The 12,191-nt window shown below is 40.7% G+C and overlaps 1 protein-coding gene across 12 annotated transcripts in view; it reads right to left on the bottom strand.

Annotated features, from left to right (window-relative positions):
• The window catches only part of HEATR5A (HEAT repeat containing 5A), a 134,988-nt gene extending 122,921 nt beyond the window's left edge, over positions 1-12,067 (bottom strand). For 9 of the 12 annotated variants that reach the window (XM_063645890.1, XM_063645888.1, XM_055291586.2 and 6 more), the window contains exon 1: positions 11,919-12,067. The gene's annotated coding sequence lies outside the window, so the exon portion shown is untranslated. The other 3 variants (XM_063645889.1, XM_063645893.1, XM_063645891.1) reach the window with 3 other exon arrangements.
• Positions 12,068-12,191: the final 124 nt, after the last annotated feature.

The following is a 12,191-nucleotide window of genomic DNA, read 5'->3' as shown; positions in this document are numbered from 1 at the left end:
GAGGGTCAAATTTTACTTGAAGTTTTCCTTAAGCATTAATTTTTAACATTATTTTATATTAAAATACAGATTTATGCATAATAGAAGGTAAAATAAAACACTTCAAGATAAAACATGAGACTTCAAAGAAATCCTGAGAATTATAATACCTTTCTAGACGTCATTTAACAAAAATCACTCCCTTTTGCACATAAGAATACTATTTTAATGGAAAAATTGAAGAACCACTAAGCTACGAGTAAGTTGAACTACATGAAACTGCCATTTTTATAGGTGAAAAAAAAGGCTGGCTTGACAATTTATGCGATTCAACTTAAGTACCAGTCTTCAAATATCAGACATAGTGTGTGTTTGCACTAACGTCTGTACTTTGCATAGTATTCTTTCTTTTTGAATGGCTCTGTATTAAGACTAGTGACTCTATTAGCCTAGAGTAACACATATGTATATTATTGACTACTAATAGAAAAAGGAACCAGCAGGGCACCAATATTCTAGGGCCACAGTTTTCTTTTCTTTCCTTTTTTATAAAGATGGAGTCTCACCCTGTTGCCCAGGCTGGAGTGCAATGGCACAATCTTGGCTCATTGCAACCTCCGCCTCCCGGGTTCAAGTGATTTTCCTGTCTCAGCCTCCAGGGCAGCTGGGACTACAGGCACATGCCGCCAGGCCCGGCTAACTTCTGTATTTTTAGTAGAGACAGGGTTTCACCATATTGGTCAGGCTGGTCTTGAACTCCTGACCTCAGGTGATCCAACCACCTCGGCATCCCAAAGTGCTGGGATTACAGGCATGAGCCACCACACCCGGCCTCACAGTTTTCTTTTCTAAAGTAACTTACTCCAAAACCATCCCTAAGAGCAGTTAACAACCGTATTATCAGGCCAGGCGTGGTGGCTCACGCCTGTAATCCCAGCACTTTGGGAAGCCAAGGCTGGCAGATCACTTGAGCCGAGGAGTTAAAGACCAACCTGGGCAACATGGCAAAACCCTGTCTCCACAAAATATACAAAAGTTAGTTGGTGTGGTGGTGCACACCTGTAGTACCAGGTGTTCGTGAGGCTGAGGTGGGAGGATCCCTTGAGATAGGGAAGCGGAGGCTGCAGTGGGTCAAGATCGCGCCACTGCACTCCAGCCTCGGCAAGACCCTGTCTTAAAACAAACAAAACCAACCATATTATCCACAAGGGTTGGTTTTAATTCATCTGGAAATGAGTTAACTTCAATTTTATTTAGGCATGGTAGTGTAAGCACCTTCAACAATGTCAACAAACATACAGGCTGCTGATTATTCCGGTCCTGATAGAAAGTGCTAATATAATTTTCTCTCTCTAGAGTTTACAGGTCTATTTTGGTATGGACAGAAACATACGTTTAAATTTATTGGGAGAAAAAAGTATTCCTAATCTTCTTGGTCACTTTAGTTCCTTAAAATGATTATATCATTTCAAGGAGAGAAAAGGGAAAAATCACAAATAATCAAAGGGGACGTTGGACACAAGATATGATAGGTTTATTGGATTGGTTTGTTAGTGTCTTCCTTCTGGAGCATGAAAATAATTCACAAAACAAAAAAGTCACTAAACAGTAAATGAAACTAATTCCAGCATGTATCAAGTACCTGAAGTGTTGGGATTCGTCTCGGACTTAAATTTCAATTACTTTTCTTTGACTTTTACTTCTCTAAAAGACACCATAACAGCTTCAACTCACCCTATAGTCTTAGTTCCTCAGTTTTGAACAAAAAGCATGAAGTAAACAAAAAAACCCCCCAACTCTCAAGAACTCCCACAATTCAAGAAACACAGATAAATCCTAAAATCCAAACCGTTCCCAAAAATATAGTAATTAGCTTTCATCTAAAAGGAAGCTAGATTATTCCACCCTGACCTCAGATTTTCATTTGTGATTTAGGCTTTGCAAAATTATACGTTACAAAAACAGGAACTCACCAGTTACACAGAACATTAGGCCACACTTGAGATGTTGCTTAAAGAAGGCTGCCCCTGGTATAAAGAAAATTAAGTCCTTTTGTTACAGTACTTTATATATCTCTAGGCAGAATCCTAAAGCTGGTTTGCTGACACTTAACTGGTATACTTTATTAGTTTTAGGGTAAAATGGATAAGAAGCAAGTTATTTGTAATGTTAGAGTTCTTTAACACAGTTATAACTTGATAATTTAAAAATCTTGTCTGTATCAATTCCATCTTTGAATCTGAAATATCTTGCTTCCTTCTTTCTACAATAAAGTATTTTAAAATTAGGCTAAAAAAATCACTTGCCTCAGAAAACAGCAGAAAAATCTCTGAAAATGAAATTCAAACTTAGGATATTACTTTGTCTGAACTTAATATTAGTCTTTCTAATTCTCTATAACAACCCTACAAATAAATTGGCTATCATTAGTTAAAAATTTGAAATGTTAACAATATAATAATGATTTAAGCTCAATAGGAAAAATTTGATTTAGCTGAGTGGTTCAAAACTATGCATATTAAATCTAAATATGAAAAATGCAAAAACTTTTATAGCCAATGCCGAAATTTTAGAAAAGCTGATAGTTTAATATAAATAGTGGCAGTACAAATGGTTCCACTCTTTTAGAAAAAAATATTATTTATCAGAGGTTACAAAAATATCAAAACCATTTGACAAAAACATTCATTTTTTTAAAATTCACAAGAAAACGAAAATATAAGTATAAAAGTACTAATTACAGCACTGTAATTAACTGTAATTCCAGTAAAAATTCAAAAGAACTTACAAGTCCAACACAAGAGAAATGGTTAAAATTTAACATATTCAAAGAATACTAGGCTGTCATATAAAACCATGAAAACTACAAATGCACAGGAGTGCAAAAGGCTTAATGGGAGGGAAAAAAAGTAAGGAAAACTACAAGTGCAGAAGTTTTACATGTTAAGAGAAACCTTCAGATAAAGCAGTGTTTACCAAGAGTACTTTGTGGAATACTGCCAGAAGAATGAAAATATGTATTCTGTGGGAAGAGGGGAAAATCCAAGTTGAAATCGTTTTGGGAAATGCCACGTTGCCTGTTTTCTTCACCAGTTTCTCCATACATGTAACACGGTAATGTGCACTATGTACTGCCAAGAGGGTGTGCAGATAAAGCATTTGATGTTTCTAAACATGTTTTAACCATAGGCCTCTCCTCTACTCCCTTTTTCTTTTTTTCCCAGCTAGGAATCTCATAAAATTCGTGTTCTATAGAATACAATATTTGAAATACTAATCATTAAAGACTAGCATAGGTCAAAAAATTTAAAATTTTCTTTTTTGTTCATATTATAAAATGATTTCTTTCTTTTTTTTTTTTAAGACAGAGTCTCGTTCTCTTGCCCAGGCTAGAGTGCAGTGGTGTGATCTTGGCTCATTGCAAGCTCTGCCTCCCAGGTTCAAGCTATTCTCATATCTCAGCCTCCCAAATAGCTGGGATTATAGGCATGTGCCACCATGCCTGGCTAATTTTTGTATTTTTAGTAGAGACAGGGTTTCACCATGTTGGCCAGGCTGGTCTCGAACTCCTGGCCTCAAGTGATCTGCCCGTCTTGGCCTCCCAAAATGCTGGGATTACAGGCGTGGGTCACTGCGCCCAGCCTGAAATGATTTATTATTAGTAGAAGGATATATAATTTCCACTATCAATGATTATCGATGTCATACTTCTACCTAAAAGAGGACATTTCTGATTAATATTTTGGATCAAATTATCTATATAAACAGAATCTTCTCATAAAGATGTAAATAAAGAAAGAAGATGACGGCCAGGTGCGGTGGCTCATGCCTGTAACCCCAGCACTTTGGGAGGTCGAGGCAGGTGGATCATGAGGTCAAGAGATTGAGACCATCCTGGCCAACATGGTAAAACCCTGTCTCTACTAAAAATACAAAAATTAGCTGGGTGTGGTGGCACATGCCTGTAGTTCCAGCTACTTGGGAGCCTGGTGACAGAGCGAGACTCCATCTCAAAAAAAAAAAAAAGAAGACAAATATATGAAGTTTTAACTTTGTATATCTAAGATTTATCAATTCACATAAAAATCTGTGTTAGTCTGTGGCCAGGCGCAGTGGCTCACGCCTGTAATTCCAGCACTTTGGGAGGCTGAAGCGGGCGGACCACCTGAGGTCAGGAGTTCCATGGAGAAACTCTGTCTCTACTAAAAATATAAAATTAGCCAGGCATGGTGGCAGGCGCCTGTAATCCCAGCTACTCGGGAGGCTTGAGGCAGGAGAATCGCTTGAACCTGGGAGGTGAAAGTTGTGGTGAGCCAAGATGAGGCCACTGCACTCCAGCCTGGGCAACAAGAGCCAAACTCCATCTCAAAAAAAATTTGTGTTATTCTATACTGTTAAGTAACTTTCATATACATCCCTTACAAACTAAAAATGACTTGTACTATATATTTTAAAATTTGATTTACGGAATTCTGAATACGAATTCCCACAGTCAAATGAATCCATGTTTTCTAACTCGTACCACAAAAACCTAACTTTTGACACACCCCAGGCACAGCACTAATACTTCTAATTGTAATATATAATGAAAACACATTCAGTGTACCAAGATGCCAAGAATATTTCCTGCAAACTTGGTAGGAATGGGAAGAATGTTACCACTCACCACTGCATAATACAAAGCAATACGAACAGCAAAAACACACTGCTCTAAGAACTGATGGGGAGCACATCCCATTAGGATAGAGAAGTCAGGGTGGAATAGGAGAGAAACAGGAGTTACCAAGACAAAGAATTTAACACCAGGACAAGAAATTTATAAGAAGTGGGGTGAAATAGGGTTACAGGTTGGGGACTGAATTTACTCTGCCTTCTTTTTTTTTGTTTTTCCAAAATACTGCATGTTATTGTAAGGAATGAGAAAAATGGTAGAAGCTGGATTCCATGATGGCGAGATTGCCAGTGGGAGCCCCAATTGGACTATAACTGTTTGTAGCAATTCTCCTTCCAGATTATGAAAGAAAACACCCCGGAAGCGTAAAACGAAGTGTTCTGGGGGGTGGGAGGGGATAAGGCTGAGCAGTAGGAACCAACTCTAAGATGTCAGTGACAGAAAAATGATTATTTTTTGTGGATCTACGTACTAAAACCTTTTAATTCACTATCTCATTTAATCCTCATTATACTGAAACTTAAGATATTATTATTTTAATTTTACACAGAAAGATAATGAGCTAAGAAATTTGTCCAAGGCTGAAATGCTACTTAAGTGGAAGAAGAAGGTAATGTCCATGTCTGTCTAAAATCCACATTCTTTCAACTACTTCATATAGTCTCTACAGTAATCACTGCTATTACTAATACAGTTATTGCCACAGCTGGTGAAGCATCCAATCCTTCTAACTTTGTTGTTCTTTCTCATCACTTCACTTTTATGTCTCCAGTACTTTGAGGCTTTTTGTTAGTGTTACGTCTTCCAGAGACATCAGCTTTCAGACAGCCCTTTCCATCTAGATGGCAAATCAGTAAGTACTAAAAGTATTAGTTTAGTCTTTGGCTATTCTTGACTATTTTTATTATGCTTCATTCCACACACCAATCCTCCCATCTCTCCATGGAAGGGGCATTTCATTCTGGACCTTCAGGAATGCCAGAGGTAGATTTTAAGTTAAGAAGTTTTACTTTTCTTGTATCTCCCACCACACTCTTCTGAAAGTCACTAGCTAGCAATCACACTACTTGGTACCTAACTGAGATTCTAGTAACAGGAAGTAAAAAAACAAAGTCTATAGAGCAATTGTTTCAGAACTCATGGATTTTACTGACATAAATCCATCAAAGCCTATTCATTCTTAGTTTAGACATGACTAATAATCCAGTTATTTGGATTCTAGATAGAGTAGAGAAATACATTAAAAGTAAAAGAGCAAACCCACTGAGAGCAGGAAGCTAACAGTGAAGGAAGAGACAAATAATATTGAATATAGATATTTTTAAAAGCAGAGAAATATAGAGCTACTTAATACAGGACCAAAGTGTACAAGATGCCATTATTCCTCCAGCACATCAGGGTTTACAGGAGAGGCCAGAAATTCTTGCTCCATTTTCAAAATGAGTCAATCCTTGTTATCTGTTGCTTGTGCAATCTGCTACCTAGGACTTCCGAGTTTAGCCACTAGACTCTACCTGCTTTGGAATCTTCCTTTTCCCTCTCCTCTAATTGTTCACGTCTCTTACATCTCAGTTAGAATTCACAGATTCACCCTTAATCCACACTATGGTCTAATGTCCTGGCTCTTCCTCATGGTTCCTACATTTATTTATTTATTTGTTTGTTTGTTTGTGACGGAGTCTCACTCTGTCGCCCCGGCTGGAGTGCAGTGGCACCATCTCAGCTAACTGCAACGTCTGCCTCCCGGGTTCCAGTGATTCTCCTGCCTCAGTAACTGGGATTAAGGCGTGCGCCACCATGCCCAGCTAATTTTTGTATCTTTAGTAGACACAGGGTTTCACCATGTTGGTCAGGCTGGTCTCGAATTCCTGACCTGGTGATCCGCCCACATTGGCCTCCCAAAGTGCTGGGATTATAGGCGTAAGCCACCATGCCCGGCCGGTTCCTACTTTTAATTCACAACATACCTCATAAAATTTAGCTACCTAACCTAAAATTTAGCTAAATTTCTAACCTCTTGGAGCCTCACCTGAGGGCTTTCCTTGGCAGGCACTGCTTCTCACTCCCTGCCAGATGTCCAGCTAGGCTCTTTGCAACTACAGCTCCCTGGAATAACTCCGTATTATTCTGCCTTCTGACTGCCACTTTCATGTCCTACCCATGGAATACAGTAAACATACCATCTATTTCATCAAATCCCCACAATTGTCTAGGGCAGCACTCTGTAAATCAAGCTAACTGATATTTCTGCAGCAAAAGATAGGCAGATTCATATTCACATAAGATGGGATAATGACTGCAAATACCTTTGCATCAGTTCAGGTCATGTTTTGCTACCAAATGAGTTAAGAAAAAAACTTCAGAGCCTTTTAGACTCTAGAATTAGGACTAAGGGATTTTGTACCTGTATATCTGCTTTGCTTTTTTTCTGATTTCCTCCCAAAATAGTTTTTTAAGAATTTTGGTGATTCAATGGGTAACTTCCGTTTTCTGGTAATTTTATTTACATAAAAAAGGTATTATTACTTGTTTCGAGTAAGATATTATTTTGTGTACAGACACACAAATATGCATATATTCAACATGTAGAAACCTCCAAATACAACAGAAAAGTATATAAATGCCATTGAGAAGCATTACTTGGGCAACACAGGACAACTAAGTTACTGAAAAAATACATTACACACATAAAACAACAATTTAGTAAAATTAGCACCATACTATGGTTTTTTTTTTTTTCCTTTTCTTTTTTTTTTGAGACAGGATGTCACTCTGTCGCCCAGGCTGGAGTGCAGTGGGAGGATCTCAGCTCACTGCAACCTCCACCTCATGGGTTCAAGCGATTCTCCCACCTCAGCCTCCTGAATAGCTGGGACTCCAGGCGTGCACCACCATGCCTGGCTAATTTTTGTTTTTTGAGATGGAGTCTCGCTCTGTCGCCTAGGCTGGAGTGCAGTGGTGCGATCTCAGCTCACTGCAACCTCCACCTCTCGAGTTTAAGCAATTATCTGCCTCAGCCTCCTGAGTAGCTGGGATTACAGGCACCGGCCACCACGCCCGGCTAATTTTTTTTATTTTTAGTAGAGACGGGGTTTCACCCTGTTGGCCAGGCTGATCTCAAACCCCTGACCTCAAGCGATCTGCCCACCTTGGCCTCCCAAAGTGCCAGGATTACAGGCATGAGTCACCGCATCTGGTCGATGGTTTTAAGATTGGCAAAAGTATATGTACAGCTGTAAATATTTAAAATTATCACTTTCTTCAAGTTTTCCTTCATTTTTGTCACATAACCAGCTCCAATTTCTTAGGCAAATAATTAATATAGTGCTTGAATATGGCCATATTATGCTTCTTTTCTAGAAATAAATATTTTGTGTTGTTACTATTAAAAAAAAAAAAAAGCCCAAGCATGATTCAGGATATATACTCCTGTTTCAATCTGTTAGGTATCTGTTTAAAGAGTGCTAACTTTCCATTTGGTTCTCACTGTAAGTATGTTTGATTTCTTGTTCAGTTACACTTCCAATAATATTCTGTCTGACCTTATGACCAACTAGGAATCACTAGATTTTAATCACTAGATTCCTGTTTAAAAAACTCTTTTTTTGAAGCCAGATGTGGTGGCTCACACCTGTAATTCCAGCACTTTGGGAGGCCGAGATGAGGGGATTCCTTGAGCCCAGGAGTTCGAGACCAGCCTGGGCAACACAGCAAAACCTCCTCTCTACAAAAAATACAAAATATTAGCAAGGCATGGTGGCATGTGCCTGTTGCCCCAGCTACTCAGAGGCTGAGGTGGAAGGATCGCTTGAGTCCACTCCAGTGACTCTGTCTCAAAAAATAAAATAAAAATAAACAAATAAATAAAACAAAAAAAAACTGTTTTGAGTAAAGGTACCTTACTGCTGCTTATGATAAACCCTATGAATGACATAGTAAAAAGAGAGTTTACTAAACGAAAAAAATTTCCCATACCAGATCTAAATTAAAACTTAAAATAACACAGTTGCTAGAGAAATATATAAAAACTCTTCCTCTTCCCTAGGCTTACAAAAGGCTAGAGTTGGCCGGGCGCGGTGGCTCACGCCTGTAATCTCAGCACTTTGGGAGGCCAAGGTGGGCAGACCACGAGGTCAGAAGATGGAGGCCATCCTGGCTAACACGGTGAAACCCCATCTCTACTATACAACAAAAACAAAAACAAAAAACAAAACAAAAAAATTAGCCAGGCGTGATGGCTGGCACCTGTAGTCCCAGCTACTCAGGAGGCTGAGGCAGGAGAATGGCGTGAACCCCGGAGGCAGAGCTTGCAGCGAGCCGAGATCGCGCCACTGCACTCCAGCCTGGGCAACAGAGTGAGATTCTGTCTCAAAAAAAGAAAAAAAAAAATTAGCTGGGTGTGGTGGCACGCGCCTGTAATCTCAGCTACTCCAGAGGCTGAGGCAGGAGAATCGCTTGAACCCAGGAGGCGGAGGTTGCAGTGAGCCGAGATGGCACCACTGCACTCCAGCTGGGGGACAGAGCAAGACTCCATCTCAAAAAAAAAAAAAAAAAAAAGGCTAGAGTTGCCGAAATTATAAAACTTTATACTAGATAAATGTAGCAGAAAAACCATGCCCCTCCTCTATCATTACACACTGCAGATCCAGAAGCATTTATGAATCCAACAATTACCTGACATTATAATGACAAACCAAGATTAATAAGTAAAAGTGAGGCTGGGCGCAGTGGCTCACAACTGTAATCCCAGCACTTTGGGAGGCCGAGGCGGGCGGATCACCTGAGATCAGGAGTTGGAGAACAGCTTGGCCAACATGGTGAAACCCCGTCTCTACTAAAAATACAAAAATTAGCCGGGCATGGTGGTGCATGCCTGTACTCCCAGCTACTCGGGAGGCTAAGGCAGGAGAATCACTTGCACCGGGGAGGCAGAGCTTGCAAGTGAGCCAAGATCGCGCTACTGCACTCCAGCTGGGGCTAGAGCCAGACACCCCCCCCCCACCGTCTCAATAAAAACAAAAACAAACAAACAAACAAACAAAAGAATTAAAACTGAATTTAATCTATTTCCTCCTACAAAAGATTTAGTGATTAAGTACTTAAGAGTTCTAGTTCAGGGGTCCACTAATTTTTTTCTGTAAAGGACCAGACAATACTCTAAGCTTTGGTAGCCACACGGTCTCTACCACAACTACTCAAAAACAAAACATGAACAGCCATAACGAAGCAACATTGTGTTCAATAAAACTTTTATAAAACTGCCAGCAGAGTAGATTTGACCTACAGGCTGTAGATTGCTGAGCACTATTTTAATTCAAAAATTTAACACTAGAACTAGACAAAGGATCTAATTAAGTGACACAGGCAAGTCTTTACTAAGTTTTTTGGCCCCAGTTAATTGATTTCTCAAATGAGATTTAATAACAGTTTCTCAATGTCTCCTGAAGAAGTAGAAGTGTTATTTATATGAGGACTGTGGTCTCATTAAAGGATTGTTCAAACTCTTCAATTATACTATGGGATAATTAACGAACCACACAAGACTCAACAGAGCTTTTTTTAAAAATGCAGATGTCATTAAATGCTTAATTCAGAATAATTTTAGAATTTAAAAAATCCAGAATTTAACCCTTATGCTATTCATAGTTAAGAAAGATTATTATAAACTGCCTCAACCTTTTTGAAACAAAGCAGGAAGAAAGGTAAGTGCATTGGTTAAAGACAAGTAAAAAAGTAATTTTTTCTGTAGATAATATATTCATTAGTTTAATGCAGTTAATTTTAATTAATAATTTAAGAATTAAAAAGGTACTTTGGAGTCATGTATTTTTTATGACTAAAGTCAGATACAATAATGAATAACACTAAAAAAGTGACCTAATCTAACATCCATAAATAGTGGAGGGAACTTAAGCTAGAATTCAGGTCTCCTGACTTTCAGGTGAGGAGTCTTTTCTTATTCTTCTATTCTACAGTTATCTAGGTAAAACACCTGCATTCCAAGGCACAACAAATCCATACTACAGTATTCTCCAACTGTCACTATTCTTATATTATAAATCCTGCCTGCTTACCAGTTAAGGAAAAAAAAAAAGTCAGTGGTATTAAAATGTAACACAAATCTCGGCTTCGATACTTTATCTAAAATCACTTTCTCAAAGACATACTTTCTAAAATGTTTGGAAAATGAAACAAAATTCTCCTCTCCCCATCCAACTAATGCTCAATTCTAACCACACTTCTGCTTTCCCTGCAGCTTAAGTAATTTCACTGAGAGTATTTTCTCTGCAAGTTCTTAACTGTACTTGTGGGCCCCTTTTTTCCTCCTTAAACTTTTAACATCTTTCAGGCTGTAAATTCCTTAAGGGCGCCTAGCCCAAAAAAAGTGCTGCATATTTGTTCAATAAATGAATGCACATAGAAATAATGGATAACTATGACCTTTAATGTAGGAGCTCAAGCCATTTTATTATTATCTGACTTGACAGTCAAGAAAATTATCCCAACTTGCCAGAGGTATCCACTACCGTGATAAATAAGCACTATAAAACGCTTTATAAAGTTTCTAAAGACTTTATAATCACTTGAAATAACGCCGCGTTGGCCGAGAGTAGGGGGAAACAAAATGTTTCCTCACACTAAGCAAATGTTACCAAAGGAAAAGCTTTCTTTCCTGGAGAGAACTGAAACAGAAGGCAAATATCCACACTCTCCACTGCTCCCTTCTGGGAACTCTCCTTGAGGGTTCCTGCAGAAAACCAACGGGCCTCTGAGGAAGCTCGCCCGAAGGCTGGGCCGGGGCCCCGCTCCTGGCTGACCACTGCCGCAGCGGACGCCGCAGGGCGGGTCCTGGGAGCGGCGAGCTGGCGAGGCGGGCTCCGACCTCCTGACCTTCCCTACACGCCCGGCGACCCCGGCTCCCGCTGGCAGGCAGAGTCCACGCCTACCTGTTGTGCACAGGTGAAGCCAGACTTTCCCGTAGCCCAGGAGGAAAGACGGACCGCGCTGTTCATCAACCGACCCCGTGCCCCAGTCAGCCCCTCCTCGGCGGACTCCAGCACTTAGGGTCAAGACACCTAGCCCCTCGACCGGTTCTCCCACCGGCTTCTTTCGCGATCACATCGCTGCCGCGACCACCCTCGGGATCCCAGAGCACTCGACTCATATTGCGGCCCCGGTGCGTCCTCCTTCCCAGCCAACAGGCAGCCCAGACACAGGCCCCTCGCGCCCGAAGGTGTCCCCGTTTCCCGGATCCCCGACTGCCTGCCTTTGGGGTTCCTCCTCAGTTGAGCGCGCGTCCCGGTCCAGCAACGTTACCGGCTGCTCTGCTAACCCTAGCAGAGTCTGGAATTGCCGGCGGCGGCCACAGCGAGGCAGTGAGGTGGGCGGGGCGCGCGCGGGGCGTGGCCGGAAAGCTCGCAGCGGCGAGCACGGCGGGAGCTAGCGATTGGGAGCGCGCCCTGCGCCGCGCCGCTGGTCCAAGGCCCCGCCAGCTGGCCGCCGAGCCATCGAGCGCCCACTCTGGCAGGCGTGACTGCTT

This window comes from Symphalangus syndactylus, chromosome 9 (genome assembly GCF_028878055.3).
Source record: "Symphalangus syndactylus isolate Jambi chromosome 9, NHGRI_mSymSyn1-v2.1_pri, whole genome shotgun sequence".
Lineage (NCBI taxonomy): Eukaryota > Metazoa > Chordata > Mammalia > Primates > Hylobatidae > Symphalangus > Symphalangus syndactylus.
This window is presented reverse-complemented; position numbering and strand designations above follow the sequence as displayed.